A 17,032-nucleotide genomic window follows, 5' to 3' on the forward strand; every position below is an offset into this window, starting at 1 on the left:
AAAGGAGATTGGAAAGATCATACCATGTGGTCTTCAATATCCTCATGTCTCGGATGTGGCGTAGTCGATCAATGTGAAAAAGGATGAAGAAACACAATATATACAAGACTATACTATGAAGGAAATGAACATGTTTTTGGGTTTTTGAATTTTTAAATTTTTTCAAATTTTTATGATTTTATGATTATGAAATAAAATAACATGTTTTTGTATTTTTCAAAGTTTTTCAATTTTTATCATTTTTGTTTTTAAAAGTCATGTTAAAATTTCCCATCCCCACACTAGTATGGGCATTGTCCTCAATGGCCAATACGATAGGAAATTATGCAAGCTATATGAAATGCATGATTTCTAAACTAAATGCGAACTATATGACATATAAACAAGTGATGCAACTACACTATACTATATGATGCATGAGTTTTTTTTTTTGGTTGGAGAGCATAATTTAAATTAACTCCCAATGCATATGCATAAACTTCCCCAGACCAAAATAGACATTATTGGTAATGTCAAAAATTGGGGGAGTTCATGCATAAAGATGCTACGTATGAAACTACAATTGTCATTTTGGATTTTAAATGTTGGGAACAATTAATTTAGCACCTTTAATGTTGCCAAGGTGAATAATAGTCCTGTTGGAATATGTGTCCTCCGATAATTATGCGATCACGACTGTCGATCATGATGATCACATGTTTAAATCTCGTTTTAAGAATACATGTGGGATGTAATATTTTACAGTCAACTGGTCCACACATATCGGTAATGATTGGCTGACTAGAGTTTGACATTACTGTCGTGCGACGGTGGTTATCAGTTGATCCTCTTAGGTCATACCTATAGGGAAATACTCTTAATTGATTATTTAATTAATCGTATGCCGATACGAGTTAATTAAATTGCTTAAAATTGACGGATGATTTTGTGAGTAAGGCTAACGTGTCTTATTGTAATTCGATTATATTAGATACGGTCTAAGTAATCGAATTGTTTTTTACTTGGATAAAATTATTGTTTACGAAACAATTGAAATCGAAATTGAATGAATAATTTATTATAAATACAAGTTGTTGTAATTTATAATTTGATAAACCGTTTTGGTATAAGTAATTATGAATTACTAGTCGATTTTGTAAATGACATATTTTATGAGTATGTTGATTTTTAATATGTTAAAAATACATTACAATTTCATAAGTCAAGTAACATGTCACACATGTTACAATTGACAAATGACAAAATAAAATGGACCTCGCATTTTATCTATATGTGCCGAATATGGAGGGTGTTTAGGATAATATTGTGTTTTTTATTTTAAGTGGAAAACATGATGATTAAAGCCTAATAGTAGCCATGCAACCCTATGTTTCTTGGGAAGAAAATGAGTCTCATGCATTGGCTCCCTCTGCCACCCCTCCCACCGGTTTTCCCTATGGAAAACAAAAATGTTTTTCTCTAATTTATTCATCATTTCATCTAATATTTTTCTAGAGTAAGAAAAATTAATCTCTCCATAATTTGTGAAAACTTAGAGAGATAAATACACACAAATCTCTCCTCTTGGCCGAAACTTTTCAAGAGCCAATACATAATATTTTGTGTCAATTTTAAGTATAACTTATATTTTTACTAGCTCATATTTATATAAGTTATTGTTAGGTTCATATACCTATTATTAGACTCCTCTAATAGTGAACTAATTAATTTTTTAATTATTTGTTCTTTAGATCTAGTGCATGCATAACTAAATGAAGGATTTATAAGAAAAACAATGTTCCTTACATTGTTGGTTGGTTCGAAATTAAGGGCACAAGTAAGGTCACCTTCCTTCACTTGTTCTTGAGCTTATAATGATGGATGATTCTCCTAAGACTCCAAGTTTAGAAGCCACTCCAATAAATTGCACCCAAGATGAATCCCAAAAATCTCTACTAATATTAACTAGATATGTAGTAGAAATATTACCTTAATAATACTAATGATCTTTTATTACTATCTTAAGTAATGTATGATGTGTATTAGTATTTATGGAGAGCTTTGTTGCATTTGCATGTGAGGAATTGTTAGAGAGATATAAGCAAAACTAGCAAAACCAAGTAATGTAAAATGAGCAACCAAATGCTCATTATGTAGTGCCAAAACCGGTTGGTATAAGGCAAAGAAAGAATCTTTTGCCTTTTGTTTTTTACTTGTTTTGTTTATTGTAGGTAGATTGTGTAAGATGTAGTATGTAAAGGCTAGTATGTAAGGTGTCTTTTAACCAACATCTACATAAGACAAAAGAGCATCTTTGCTCATCTTATTTGGCCGAAATATTGGTCCTTTTATGGACCATTTTTGCCTTTTATCATTTGTCCCACAAATGCTTATAAGTCTTATGTTTAACAATCTTACATATTTAATTATTAATGTAATAATTTAACACTTAAATATTACAATTAATAATATAATATACACTCCACTTTTTGAGTAGTATACTACCATTATATCAACATATAATGGGTCCTATAATTACTAGTTAATTAAAATTACAATTTCTTGTAACTTTAAATAGTTAATTACCTCTACCTGAAAACTTATATAATACCTCAAATAATTTAGTAATTTAACGCTTAATTACTAAATTAAATCTTATTTAATCACATTATAATAAGACGCAAAATTGCACTCCCATAATTAAGGAATTAATTAATTCGTATCGCATACAATTACTTAAATATCTATTTGGGCCTCATCCTATAGGTGTGACCTAAAGGGATCAACTGACCACCACCGTCACACGACAGTAATGTCAAACTCTAGTTAGCCAATCATTACCGATTAATGACGATCAGTCGACTGTATAAAGAATCATCCCTCACGTATTCTTAATATGAGATTTAATAATGATATTTAAATCATATGATCGCACTATTATTGAGGACACATTTCCCAACAATCTCCCACTTGTCCTCGACAAGTGTGCGTCATCAATTCTCTTGTCCTATTACAATCTCCCACTCAATGCAAGGTGTCTTGCAGGTCGTACTTACATTTGATCATATCTTGAGTGGTTTTCTCGATCTGGAGATTAACTGTCTGACCAAAATTATCTATCATAGATACCTTCCGAGCGTGGCCACGCATTTCCAGTTAACTACTCCTCGAGTGTCCTTGAGATTTCAAACAACTCTGACAAGGGGTGGACAATTCCTATCGCCCTATTCCCTTTGTTCAGCCACAGTCCATCATAACCCAAAATATACCTAGTTTGACCTCATTTACGAAATCGTAGAGTATAAATCAAAGCTAATCAGAAGTTGTGCCAACTTGGGTGAATAGTCTCTAGTCAAAAGAATTGACTCATAAGAATACTATAGTAGCTCTTGCCACGACCAGGCTTTATGAATTACCAGAACTCTATAAGCGGTCACTGCCCGACAGATTGTCCCATACAGTCTGCCTATGTGATCGACTAGTCATCCCATATGACTCTATGGCACTTGAACTTGCCATCAATCGCATCATACTCTAGTCACTTCGAGACGTCACCTCATATAAGTAACTAGGGGCGAATACCATGTTATTCCAGTTCACTTTAATGGGGTTCAATTGTCTCCACAACCCATTAGGATAGAACAAGGTTATAAATAAACGAGTTTGTATAAACTCAAACGACAAATGCGATTATCATATATGAACCAAAAACTCAGATTTTTATTTCATAACTTATAATCTAATACAAATTTGGCATACGCCTTAGACCCATGGATACAACATGATGGTCATGTTTTGTTTGCGATAAAGGTTTGGTCAATGGATCCGCTATGTTGTCATCCGTTCCAACCTTACAAATCGCTACTTCCTTTCTTTCAACAAAATCCCTAATTACATGGAATTTTCTAAGTACGTGTCTAGATTTATTGCTAGACTTGGGTTCTTTAGCCTGAAAGATCGCCCCACTATTATCACAGAAGATCGTGATAGGATCTTTGGCGGTGGGAACTACCTTTAGCCCTTCCAGGAATTGCCTAATCCACACGGCTTCCTTAGCAGCCTCTGATGCTGCAACGTACTCAGCCTCCGTAGTAGAATCCGCAATCACAGCTTCTTTGAAGCTTCTCCAGCTTATGGCACCACCATTGAGCATGTATATAAATCCTGCCTGGGATTTCATATCATCTCTATCTGTTTGAAAACTCGAGTCTGTGTAACCCTTAACACACAACTCGGGGTCACCTCCAAACACTAAGATAGAATCCTTAGTTCTTCGCAAGTACTTAAGTATATTCTTCACAGCTATCCAGTGACTCTCACCTAGATTCTCTTGATATCTACTAGTCATGCTTAAAGCATACGAGACATCTGGACGAGTGCATATCATGGCATACATGATTGATCAAACAGCGGAAGCATAAGGAATCAACTTCATGCGTTCAACATCTTCGTGTTTGGAAGGAGATTGAGACTTGCTCAAAATGATTCCACTACCCATAGGAATCAAGCCTCTCTTGGACTTTTCCATGCTAAAACGTCGAGGAATCTTTTCAATGTAAGATTCTTGACTTAATGCCAATATCCTTTTGGTTCTATCTCTATAGATCCGGATACCTAGTATGCGTTGTGCTTCTCCTAAATCCTTCATTTGAAAATAATTTCCCAAATACTCTTTGACAGAGGATAACATTGGAATATCATTTCCAATAAGTAGTATGTCATCCACATACAATATTAGGAACACAACATTGCTCTCACTGAACTTCATGTATAAACATGGTTCCTCAACACTTCGAGTGAAACCATTCTCTCTTATAACATGATTGAATCGATGATTCCAGCTTCTAGATGCTTGCTTAAGACCATAAATGGATTTCTTAAGCTTGCATATTTTGTTAGGATTTTTCAGATCTACAAAACCTTCAGGTTGTAACATGTACACCTCCTCTTCTAAATGCCCATTTAGAAAAGCGGTCTTTACATCCATTTGCCATATTTCATAGTCATGAAATGCAGCAATCGCTAACATTATCCGAATGGATCTTAGCATGGCTACTGGAGCAAAGGTTTCATCATAGTGAAGACCCTGAACTTGTGTAAAACCCTTTACAACAAGCCTAGCCTTGTAGACATCATCATGTCCTTCTATGCCATTCTTTATTTTGAATATCCATTTGCATTGAAGAGGTCTCACTCCTTCAGGCAAATCCACCAAGTTCCAGACTTGATTTTCATGCATAGAACTTATTTCGGATTCCATGGCTTGAAGCCATAAAGCTGAATTAGGACTAGAGATCGCAGCTTTGTAGGTAGAGGATTCGTCGCTTTCTAGAAGCAACACATCAAGACTCCCATCTTCTTCGATAAGTCCCACGTATCTATCAGGATGGCGAATTTCTCGACCCGACCTTCTTAATTGAGGAATGACTTCCGAATTAGATGACGAAGGAACGTCTTCACGTGCCTCCTCATTTGTTTCTACTTCGGTTTGTGTCTCTTGAACTTCATTAAGTTCAAAATTTCTCCCACTCTATCTCTTAGAAATAAAATCATTTTCTAAGAAGACAGCCTCATTAGACACAAACACTTTGTTCTCTTGAGGTTTGTAGAAGTAGTAACCTCGGGTGGTGGTAGGGTAACCCACAAAGATGCATTTTTCGGATCGTGGGGCTAGCTTGTTGTCTGTTTTTACCTTGACGTAAGCATCAGAACCCCAAATCCTCATGTAGGATATATTAGGAGCCCTTCCTTTCCATATCTCATATGGTGTCTTTTCGGTTGCTTTTGATGGACTAATGTTTAATGATTTAATTGCAGTTTGGATTGCAAATCCCCAAAAGGAGTTAGGTAACTCGGTTTGACTCATCATAGATCGAACCATATCTAGTAGGGTTCGATTTCTCCTTTCAGCTACACCATTTAGTTGTGGTGTGACAGGTGGAGTGAGTTGTGACACAATGCCACAATCTTTCAAGTGTGAATCAAATTCATTACTGAGATATTCTCCACCACGATCAGATCGTAGTGTCTTTATCCTTTTGTTTAATTGGTTCTCAACTTCATTCTGAAATTGTTTAAATTTCTCAAAAGCTTCACTCTTATATTTCATTAAGTAGATATAACCATATCTACTCAAATCGTCGGTGAAGGTAATGAAGTAATCATAATTACCCCTAGCGGTGATACTCATTGGTCCACAAACATCAGTATGTATAAGGCCCAAAAGTTCACTAGCTCGTGTCCCTTTACCACTAAAAGGATTACGAGTCATTTTACCTAGGAGGCATGATTCGCATATACCATATGATTGGAAATCAAATGGTTTGATCACGTTAGTAGAAACTAACCTTTTAATGCGATTCTCATTGATATGACCCAATCGACAATGCCAAATGTACGACTCATTTGGATCACTTGATTTGAGTTTCTTGGTTTGAATGTTATAGATGTAATTCCTTGGATTTGATGTTTCTAGAACATAAATACCATTAATAGATGAACCTCGGCCTATGACCAAGTCATTTCTAGAAATAGTGCAACAATTGTTCTTGATAGCAAAATTAAAGCCATCTATGTCTAACATAGCAACTGAAATAATGTTCTTAGAAAGAGTAGGTACATAAAAATAATTATGCAAATACAATTCAAATCCATTCGCTAGAACGAGTACATAAGTACCCTTGGACGCGGCCGCTACCCTAGCTCCATTTCCAAGTCGGAGATCAACATCGCCTTTGTTCAGCTTTTTCACGTTTCTTAGCCCCTGTAAATGATTACAAAGGTGAGAACCACAACCAGTATCTAGTACCCATGTTGTCGTGGAAGTGAAATTTACATCAATAACATAAATCTCAGAAGGAATTTTACCAAGTGGAATGACAAGTCCATCCCTTATATTTCCAAAATATATGGGGCAATTTCTCATCCAATGTCCCATGCCATGACAATAATGACATTTATCATCAACTTTGGCTCCTCTACCATTGTTGATTTATCTCCCTTTTCTTCCCTTCCTTTTGAGCCTTTTCCCATTAGTAGCAAGAACTTGCTTGCTTGAACTCCCACTTACTTCGGCATCCTTCTCTTTCAAAGATAGGGACCTCATAGACTTAGTGACATGGCCTACCTGAGACGCATTCACATAAGGCCTAGTAATAGTAGGAGGTATGGAAGGAAGTGATGAAATTGAGATTTCCATCGGAACCGATCCCAAAATGAAGCTCTCTAGTAGTATCGAGTTTGTGGTTGGAGCAAATTTCGTCGAATGAATTGTGACATGACTCAACGGTAATTGGTGTTGTTGCTTGTGATGGATCCATATATAAATCAACTACAATTTTGGAGGTAAGGAAATATTAACATTTGTCATTTTAATTAAACTTGTAAACATATTTTTAAACAAGTTTTAACATTTATATAGTGACCTCCACCCAACTACATAAATGATTCCGAGATCCAAATTCATATCAACTCGGGCACGGTGAGCCGATTAAACCCTTATTAATATAACTCGGTGGATTAACCTTTTAATTGATTCTACTTTTAGAACTCTCGGTCGATAAAAATTACTCTAATTCTAATCTTTAGCCCGGAACACATGCGACTACGGTCAACAATACTTCCGTTGAGCTCAATCCAAATTTCGATGTAATAACTTTTTACTACCCCACTTCGCCAACGTAACAAGGTTTGTATTACGGTGAAGCCGGATTAATTCCCTCATGAAATTGGTACTTCATGGGTTTCTACTATTTGGTAAGGCTTTATCTCAATTAATATTTGTGAGAGGTCTTGTCAATTTATTATCTATCACATTTTAAGTGAACTAAAGCGGTGAACTACGATAATTATAATTGACACGGTCGATAACTCGATATGACATGCATGTGTTGTTATGGCGATTTGGCAATGCATGCAACATATTAAAAGAAATGCAAAGCAATAAATAAAATTCCTAGTATGGCCTTCCTAAAATAGAAAATCAAATAATCTATTACATATTCGGAAACCAACTCCATTGGTCCCTTGAATCTTCAAGTGACACGCCTCCCTAGACACCGTCTTTGTCGGATCACCTTTCCGAATGGCACCGTCATTGAAGATGCTCCATAATTACAAATAATAATAAAAATACAAAGCTATTCCTATTATACATTTGTAAAATGGAAAAACTAATGAAATAAAAATAAAAGTGATACGAGATCACATTAAATTACAACCGAATCAATATTCCCTTTCATTACGGGTAATATTAATTAAAACTAAGGCCATACTAAGATAAAATTACATAATTCAAAATTATATAAATAAAAGACATTCAACAATTGAAATATGCAGCATTATAATATGTACCTATCATGCCAAATGATGTGCCAAATCGCCCTATTTAACTTATGTCGTACATATAACCCGGTTTCATGGAAATGCGTGATAGTAACCTTTTAAAATCACTAATTAACACTTAAATCACATCTAAACTCAAGTTAATTATCCTAACACATTTTAGAACTCAAAAATCAGTCATCACTAAATTTTTGACAATAATTCAACTTGATTTAATTTTATGCTCATTTTTGACCTTAAAAACACAATATTTATGAAATAAATCCAAATTAATTCATAAAAGTTTCAAAAAATGAATTTTAAATTTTTGAACATTCTGTAATAAATCCATGACACTCATAATGTCAAAAATAATGGTTAAAATTTTCGAATTAATTTTGAGAAAATATAGTTGCATATTTATCGTTTTTATCTCATAAAATGTATAAAGTATACGAAAATTAAACCAATAATTTTTACAACTTTAGATCTGATAAGTGGGATATTAATTCAACTTAAAATAATTTTCGCAAGCCATGCAATACGTTTTAGCTAATTTTTGCTAAAATAGTCACTATTTATGCCATTTTTACTCAAAAATCCATAAATCATGCTAAAAAGATATTTAAATCTATAAATTTACATACTCTCTGTAAATCTTGCATGTGGCATCATATTAAAAGATCATGGCTTAATTCGAAATTTAACTATTTTTAACCATTTTACCTCTTTTAATCCATCTTTATCTCATAAAAATCATAAATCATGCAAAATTAATCAAATTAACTCGTCCTTTTACACACAACTTTTAAAATTTGCATGTGAGGTCATATAAATTTTCTAAGGTCAGAAACGAAATTTAACTATTTTTAGCATTTTAATTCCCATTTTAGTCATAAAAATGTAATAAAATGACCATAAATCCTTAAAATGAGCAATAATTTTCCATGAATCATAAAAATGACCTAAAAATATTTTAGGACCAGAATATATAACATGCATGGTGATTTCGTGGCTTATACTTATAAATCACAAATTTTTAAGTTTTATATGTTAACCTTTTAACTCGGAAAAACAATAACCGATTATGCATGCAACATCCTTATGCTCTGATACCACTTGTTAGGTTCATATACCTATTATTAGACTCCTCTAATAGTGAACTAATTAATTTGTTAATTTTTTGTTCTTTAGATCTAGTGCATGCATAACTAAATGAAGGATTTATAATAAAAACAATGTTCCTTACATTGTTGGTTGGTTCGAAATTAAGGGCACAAGTAAGGTCACCTTCCTTCACTTGTTCTTGAGCTTATAATGATGGATGATCCTCCTAAGACTCCAAGTTTAGAAGCCACTCCAATAAATTGCACCCAAGATGAATGCCAAAAATCTCTACTAATATTAACTAGATATGTAGTAGAAATATTACCTTAATAATACTAATGATCTTTTATTACTATCTTAAGTAATGTATGATGTGTATTAGTATTTATGGAGAGCTTTGTTGCATTTGCATGTGAGGAATTGTTAGAGAGATATAAGCAAAACTAGCAAAACCAAGTAATGTAAAATGAGCAACCAAATGCTCATTATGTAGTGCCAAAACTGGTTGGCGTAACGCAAAGAAAGAATCTTTTGCCTTTTGTTTTTTACTTGTTTTGTTTATTGTAGGTAGATTGTGTAAGATGTAGTATGTAAAGGCTAGTATGTAAGGTCTCTTTCACACAATAACCAACATCTACATAAGACAAAAGAGCATCTTTGCTCATCTTATTTGGGCGAAATATTGGTCCTTTTATGGACCATTTTTGCCTTTTGTCATTTGTCCCACAAATGCTTATAAGTCTTATGTTTAACAATCTTACATATTTAATTATTAATGTAATCATTTAAAACTTAAATATTACAATTAATAATATAATATACACTCCACTTTTTGAGTAGTATACTACCATTATATCAACATATAATGGGTCCCATAATTACTAGTTAATTAAAATTACAACTTCTTGTAACTTTAAATAATTAATTACCTCTACCTGAAAACTTATATAATACCTCGACTAATTTAGTAATTTAACGCTTAATTACTAAATTAAATCTTATTTAATCACATTATAATAAGACGCAAAATTTCACTCCCATAATTAAGGAATTAATTAATTCGTATCGCATACAATTAATTAAATATCTATTTGGGCCTCATCCTATAGGTGTGACCTAAAGGGATCAACTGACCACCACCGTCACACGACAGTAATGTCAAACTCTAGTTAGCCAATCATTACCGATTAATGATGGTCAGTCGACTGTATAAAGAATCATCCCTCACGTATTCTTAATATGAGATTTAATAATGAGATTTAAATCATATGATCGCAATATTGTTGAGGACACATTTCCCAACAGTTATTAAGAGATTTCTTTGGGTATTCACTTTTGGGAGAGGTTCTACTTTGGACCTTTTGTTCATCCATTTTAAGGAAAGCTCAAGAACAAGTAAGAAGGAGATCTTACTTGTGCCCTTTAATCCGAAACATCATAGTAACAAGTGACGATTTCTTCTCTACTATTGTTTTAGTTTGCATGCATAAGATCTAGCTTTTATTTTATGACTAAATAAATCTTTTCATATATGAATATGTAAATTAATGAGATTAATAAATCTAACAAGTCCTTCACTTTTACAAGGACTCCACAAAGATGGAACAATAAACTATGAAACAAGTTAACAAAACATGAAATTCTTGTCATGAAAAAGAAATGAGGGGGAATAAGAGAAACTTCACTTTGGCCTTGATGGGTGCCTCGTGCCCACTCCATCTAGCTCATGAAGTTCTCTTCAAAGTTTGTCATCATCCCCTTCCAAATCAATATCCCAAGCTTACCTCGATGCATCACTTTCATGGAAATCCATAAACTCATCTCCTTCGCTATCTAGCTCCACCGTGTCTCCACCACTTAATTTTTCACTCCCTGCACCTCCTTGACCATGTGCTCCATCATTAGCTTTCTCCGAATTTGGGAAAAGGATATGCATTTGAGCCCAAGAGGGAAGCATTCCCTCTTCACTAATGATTCTTTACCGAGCCATTTGGTGAAATTGTGGATACAAGGCATAATAATTATCCACATTGGCTTCAAATTGTAGGAGATGCATGTCTTGAAGTATTCCCGTCACAAAATCATCCCTAGGGAGGATGAAAGGATTCAGGTGGTTGTATGGTTGGTATTGGAATGGGTAGGGTGGGATCACAACTTTTTCTTTGTCATTCTTTTGCTGCTCATGTTGTTGATGTTGTGTTAGAGGTGGTGCTTGGTTTGCTTGATTTGTGCTTGTTGGAATGAGATAGGATGGTATTGGAGAGAGAGGGCCTCGTCTTGGTGAAATTCTTGCTAATCCTTCTATTGGTAGGTAAATGGGAGTGTTCCCCTTAGTAAGCCTTTTGATTCTCTTTTCATACCCCTCATGGGTCATCGAATGGTGTTGCCGAAGGATTAGCTCTTCATTGATCCTTGTGTTGTCAGGAAGGGGTACATATTCATTGTTTTCATTGAATTTGGGGTTGAAAAACTTGGCGAGCCTTGTGATAAGTCCTCCATTGACAATATGTTTTACACCATCATCGTCCCCATTCCGGAATTTAGCCCATTTCTCTAGAAGAACAAGGGGGGCGTTAAAATGGTACCCGCTCCTTCCTTGAATTTCGAGGTAAGACACCATGAAGACAAGGTCAAGCTCATTCACTATTGCGGTATCTCGACGGGCAAGAAGAGTGCCAGCTAGAAATCGGTATGTGAACCTAATGATAGGATTTTGAATGTGAAAATCCAAGCATTCTTTGATGTAGGAAAAATCTCGGCCCGTCATTGCTCTCCAAAGGGGTGCTATGCTATACTTTCTTGGTTTCGATGTTCGGGTAGGCGAAACATCAAGCCCTAGTACAATACCGAATTCAACAAGGGTCATCATCCGGGTTTTGTTTTCCAATCTAAATTCCACACGTATGGTCTTGTTCAAGGTAGTGATTTTCAAGAAGCTCAAAAATTCAAGAACTAAAGATCGATTGGTACGCTCATGCAGGTGAAATAAGGTTAAAAGACCAAACAATCCAAAGAGAGCTTCAGTTTGATGAAAGATTCCAAGTTTCTTCAAAGTCTTATGGCACATAAATTTAGTGGGTAGAATGTTCTTACCAAGAAGACGATGGAACACAAGCCTTTGGACATCATTGACAAACTCTATGTTGGAAAACTCATCAAGTTTTGTAAGATCAATTATCTCTTCATGTTCCCTCCTCAAAGTATTAAGGTGAGAAGTAGATGAGCTCCCCATTACCCTTGGTCTTCTTCTCTCTCTTTGTAATGATCCTCTTGGCCTAATTCTTGAATGTAGATCTAAAATTGGACTTGTTGAATATGGAGATGTTCCTTGTGATTTAGATCTTCTTTGAAACCCTAGATTTGGGGGGTTCTTGTTTTTGGGGAGTAAATGAGTGCTTGAGATATGATTGGTGTTATATGAGAGGGGATTTTATGTTTTAAAATGGAAGGAAGGATGAGATGTCACGAAATGTGTGGTGGGAAAGAGTTTTAATTGGCGATAAAATGGAAGAATAGGACGGCAGGGCGACAAGCGGCTCGAGCACGGGTCGCTCGGATCATAGCTCCTGGAGACGAGCGGACCTTCATAGAGACGCTCAGATTCCAGGTCAGGAGAAATACCAGAATTTTAATGCAGCCAGGACGATCAGATCTTTATGAAGACGAGCGTCTTGTTTGAGACGAGCGGATCCTTCGGAGGACCCTCGGATCTTCAGTAAGGTAAAAGTCCTATAATTCAGAGTAGCCAGGACGCTCGAATGTTAGAGGAGACGAGCGTCTTATCCAAGGAAACGAGCGTCTTATGGTCGGAACGGTCGGATTCTTTGTCAGCGCAGTTTCTTCAACTTTCAGGTACTCTAAGTCGAGCGGATTATATCCAGGACGCTCGGATACTTTCCTAGACGAGCGACTTCTCCTTTGGATGCTCGGGTTGTCTGGAATTTCTTCCTTCTTTGTCTTCTTCTTTCGCAATTGGTGAAAGTGCTTCCCCACACTTGAATTTCTAAATCCTTCATTCATAAAAAAAGGTTAGTGACCCTCCCTCACTTACGCTCATGACAAGAATCATGGTTATGATAAAAATGCAATAAATTTAAAAATACAAGTAAGAAGAGTTAGTATATTTACAAATGGTGGTTTGGAGAGGACTCCACCAAACTCTTTCTTTGATGATCTTCTCATGGAGGAGGAGGCCCGAGGTAGGTGACCTCGACCTCTCCAATGAATGCTCCTTCATAATATGGTTTCAATCTTTGGCCATTGATTTTAAATTTTATCCCATCTTTCGACCTTATCTCGAAGTCTCCATATTTTCCTACCTCAGTGATCACATAGGGACCCATCCATCTAGAGTTCAACTTCCCGGGAAAGAGTCGGTATCGGGAGTTGAGAAGAAGGACTTTCTCTCCATTGTGCAAGGCCTTTTGCTTGATTCTCTTGTCATGAAGCAACTTCGTCCTATCTTTTTAGATTTTGGCATTTCCGTAAGATTGTAGTCGGAATTCCTCCAACTCTTGGATTTGCATCATCGTCCTTTGTCCATTTAGTTTGAGATCAAGGTTGAGAGCTTTGATTCCCCAAAAAGCTTTGTATTCTAGCTCAATTGGCAAGTGGCATGCTTTCCCATAGACAAGCTTGTAAGGGGAGGCTCCTATAGGAGTCTTATAGGCCGTCCTATAAGCCCAAAGAGCGTCATCAAGCTTCAAGCTCCAATCCTTACGAGTCTTGTTGACAAACTTTTCAAGAATTTGCTTGATCTCTTTATTTGAAACTTCAACTTGACCACTTATTTGAGGATGATATCCTAAGCCGGTTCTATGTTGAACACCATATTTGGTTAAAAGGGATGTGAGCTTCTTTTCATGGAAATGTGTCCCTCCATCGCTTATGATTGCTCTAGGGACTCCGAATCTTGGGAAGATTATTTTCTTTAAAAGTTTAGTGACCGTTTTAGCATCATCGGTTGGGGTAGCAATCGCCTCTACCCATTTTGAAACATAGTCAACGGCCACAAGAATGTATTTGTTTCCTTTGGATGTCACAAACGGTCCTTGGTAGTCGATACCCCAAACATCGAAGATTTCTACCTCCAATATTCCTCGTTGTGGCATCTCATTCCTCCAAGAAATATTTCCCGTTCTTTGACAAGCATCACAATGGAGAATGAATTCCCTAGCATCTTGGAACATGGTAGGCCAAAAGAAGCCCAATTGAAGGATTTTAGCAATAGTCCTTCGTGCTCCACGGTGTCCACCATAAGGTGATGAATGACATCCTTCCAAAACACCGTGAACCTCCCATTATGGTATGCACCTCCGGTAAAGTCCATCACTACACTTTTTGTAAAGATTGGGGTCATCCCAAAAGTATCTCTTTACCTCGAACAAGAATCTCTTCCTTTGGTTGTAGCTCAAATTCGGAGGAAGAACCCCTCCAAAAATATAATTGGCATAATCGGCGAACCATGGGGTAGTATGCTTCTCAAGTTGCGAATGAATGGCCATCAAAATATCATCGGGGAAAGAGTCATTGATCGGTGTCTCTCCCTCTTCATCATGAAATCGGATTCTCGACAAGTGATCTGCTACCACATTCTCGCCCCCCTTCTTATCCCTTATTTCTAAGTCAAACTCTTGGAGTAGGAAAATCCATCTCAACAATCTTGGTTTTGCCTCCTCCTTTATCAAGAGATGTCGAAGAGCACGGTGATCCGAGAAAACAATCACTTTTGATCCAAGCAAATAGGAACGGATTTTATCTAAGGCATAGACAATGGCAAAAAGTTTCTTCTCGGTAGTATCATAATTCACTTGGGAGGAGTCAAGAATCATGCTTATATAATAGATAGCATGTAAAGCCCTTCCTACCCGTTGGCCAAGAACCGCTCCAACGGCGTAGTTACTCGCATCGCACATGATCTCAAATGGTAATTCCCAATTTGGTGGTTGGATGATCGGTGCCGAGATTAGTGCTTCCTTAATTCTATTAAAGGCTTCAACACACTCATTAGTGAAGTGGAATTGGGCATGTTTAAGCAAGAGTTGAGTGAGGGGTTTCGCGATTTTTGAGAAATCTTTTATAAAGCGGCGTTATAAACCCGCGTGACCGAGAAAAATTCTCACCCCTCTAAAATTTCGGGAGGTGGGAGTTTCTCTATCACCTCAACCTTAGCTTTATCGACCTCGATGCCTTTTTCCGAGATTAAATGACCCAAAACAATACCCTCATTGACCATAAAGTGACACTTTTCCCAATTCAAAACGAGACTAACATCTTCACATTTTTGCAATACAAGAGAAAGGTTATGCAAGCAAGAGTCAAAGTTTTTCCCATAAACGCTAAAATAATCCATAAAAACTTCCATTATGGTTTCTAGATAGTAGGAGAAGACATTCATCATGCATCTTTGGAAAGTAGCGGGGGCATTACATAAGCCTAAAGGCATTCTCCTATATGCAAAAGTACCATAAGGGCATGTGAAGGTGGTCTTATGTTGGTCATCCGGGTGTATTGGGATTTGGAAGAATCCCGAATACCCGTCAAGGTAGCAAAATAATTTGTTAGAGGCGAACCTCTCAAGCATTTGGTCAATGAATGGTAGGGGAAATGATCCTTTCTTGTTGCGGAATTCAATTTTCGATAGTCTATACACATACGCCAACCGGTGATCTTCCATGTGGGTATTAGCTCATTCTTATCATTTGTTACCACCGTGGTACCTCCTTTCTTAGGTACCAGTTGAACGGGGCTAACCCACAAGGAATCCGATATAGGATATATGATTCCCGCATCAAGTAATTTCATAACCTCCGCTTTTACAACTTCTTGCATGTGAGGGTTTAATCTCGTTTGAGATTGGATGGTAGGTATATGGTCTTCTTCTAGATGAATTCTATGCATGTAAAAATTGGGACTTGTCCTCTTAAGATCATCTAGACTATAACCTATAGCCTTTTCATGTTATTTTAACACATCAAGCAAACTTTTCAATTGATTTTCATCAAGTTTATCATTAACAATCACGGGTTTAGTTTTAGATTCATCAAGGTAAGCATATTTCAAATTTGGGGGAACGGGTTTTAGAGTTGGAACTTGTACCTCACTTTCTTCCATTGAATATTCATTAAGGACTTTCTCCATTTCCATTAGGCATTCCATTATCATGGCATATTCATCTTGTTCTTCAAGCTCACTAATCTCATCATACTCAAATTCCATGACAAATTCTTCTAGCTCCTCGGCTTGTATGATGTCATCTTCGGTTGCTTGTTCTTCTTCTATAGATTGAGAAGCTTCCACAAGAATGTTATGTACTAATACGGATTGCTCATAAGTGAGTTCTTTGTTGGCTAGAACGGCCTCAAGAAGATCTACTTCCAATTCCCAATGCATATTTTTGGCCTCACTTGCTTCTAAGGCTTCCAATGCTTGCATGGGGTTTTTGAAGAAGGGTATACTCAAGTGGTCTTCAACAAAACAATCTATAATATCCATCTTGCAAAATGCACTAAGAGAAAAAGATGAGAAGTACCTTGAGAAGTTTTACTTCCCCAAGGTAAAGAAAGACACAACTAAAAACAATTAAGGAAAATCAAATCAAGTTAACACCGTCCCCGGCAACGGC

The sequence above is a fragment of the Silene latifolia genome, chromosome 11 (genome assembly GCF_048544455.1).
Source record: "Silene latifolia isolate original U9 population chromosome 11, ASM4854445v1, whole genome shotgun sequence".
NCBI classification, from domain to species: domain Eukaryota; kingdom Viridiplantae; phylum Streptophyta; class Magnoliopsida; order Caryophyllales; family Caryophyllaceae; genus Silene; species Silene latifolia.